The sequence below is a fragment of the Pinus tabuliformis genome, chromosome J, assembly GCF_031772625.1.
Source record: "Pinus tabuliformis cultivar Carrire ecotype Pingquan chromosome J, CPIR1, whole genome shotgun sequence".
NCBI lineage: Eukaryota > Viridiplantae > Streptophyta > Pinopsida > Pinales > Pinaceae > Pinus > Pinus tabuliformis.
The window spans coordinates 220,228,687-220,230,328 of record NC_142295.1 but is presented as its reverse complement, the minus strand read 5'-3'; the positions used below and the strand labels follow the sequence as shown (position 1 = coordinate 220,230,328).

Below are 1,642 nucleotides of genomic sequence, written 5' to 3'. Positions count from 1 at the left end.
TCACAAAAACTAATACCAACCTTCAATAGTTTGAAGCATAATCTGTAGAGAAGGAAATAGGAGTAGTCCAACTATAACATTTGGGTGTCAAAAATAACAACTACTTAACGTTAACAAAAGATGAAGTATGAAATAGGTTTCACTTTAGTTGTTGTGATATGAAAAAGGAAACTCCAAGCATATACCCCATGCATGGGCTGTTTGTAATTTGATCTCCTTGAAATCCTCTTTCTTTCAATCTAATTTGAGTGAAATACACAAAATTTTCCAAACAACTGCTCTAGAACTTCCCAAACCTTGCAAGTTATTATAGCTTATTTTCATGATAAAGATGAAGCCCAAGGAAAAAACGAGCATATGCACATCGAAATGCCATTGCTTCTACTTGTTGAACATGGTCTTCAACATTTGTGTCATCTATGGAAGCGGACTGAGTTGCTTGACGATGAATCTTAGCATTGACACCATAGATGGTTACACAATAGAAAATTGACACAAACTTCCCATCATTTGAGTAGGTGATGTTGCGAACCTCTATAGACCATTATGGAGTAAGAAAATTCATAATCCTATTTACAATGTGCCATGGCATACACTTGGTAGTGAATCGCTCATTGACTTTGATTTTGAACAATCTATCAGGAACTCTATGATTTAAATCGCGTAGAATATCTGCTAGTAGTTTGCTTATGGTCGAAGAATGAATTTCATGCACTTCATAACCAACTTCCTAGGGGTGTCACTATGTTGCAGGTGCCTTGTGGCTGATGTAGGGTTATTAGAAGCAACTCTGCGAATTGACTCAAAATGTGGTTGGGAAGCACAAGAAATTTGGAAGAGAGCTCACATCAACCAAGTCATGGTTTTCTTTTTCTACTTGTCCTAAAATCTCGAAGGGCTTAGAGAGAGTTTCCCTGACATGAGATAGACTAGGTTGAGTAAGAAGGGAGACGATTATATGCTAAATAAGGAAAATGGATAGGCACATTGGATAGGTGTGGTAGGTAGACAGGGATATTTTCTAGGCCAAAACAAGAAATTCCCAAGCCTAAATAGTAAATTTGATGGGCTGAGTGAATGAAAGAGAGAGGAGTTACACTGGCATGCCTCTAAATTTAGCTCTGATTGATTAGGATGGTAGAGGCATTTTGAGCCAATTTGGCTCTAATACCATTATTGGAATGAGCAGACCAAAGTGAAAGATAAGTGTGAATTGCATTACTATTCACAAAGATGTTACATATAAATACATTATGTGACAGTTGTATTCATCTTCCAAGGTTGATATGACTCCATTGACTATTCACATTCCACACCCAAAACCCTTAACAGATTAGGTATCCAACAAAAAATGCTTTTGACATCCCAAATTTCGTCATCCTCTAAGCCAACCCCCTAGTGATACTCCTGATTGAGGGCCATCACATCTTCTAAAGACCCCCTAGCCTCACTCTCACATTAAAAACAATTCTAAGTCCGAATAATTAAATTAATTAAAATCATGAAAGTTAGGATTTAATCCTACCTTTCTAGATTGATTTTGTTCCTCATGGTTAGGAGTTAGTTTAGGCTTAGTTGGTTGAAAGATTCTCTCCAACTAGTTAGGCTCCTAGATTAGTGTGTTGTTGAGATATTTTCTCAA

General features: G+C 36.9%; 1 pseudogene; it reads right to left on the bottom strand.

Annotated features, from left to right (window-relative positions):
* Positions 1 to 307: 307 nt before the first annotated feature.
* Positions 308 to 861, bottom strand: LOC149226490 (DNA repair RAD52-like protein 1, mitochondrial pseudogene; annotated as a pseudogene).
* Positions 862 to 1,642: the final 781 nt, after the last annotated feature.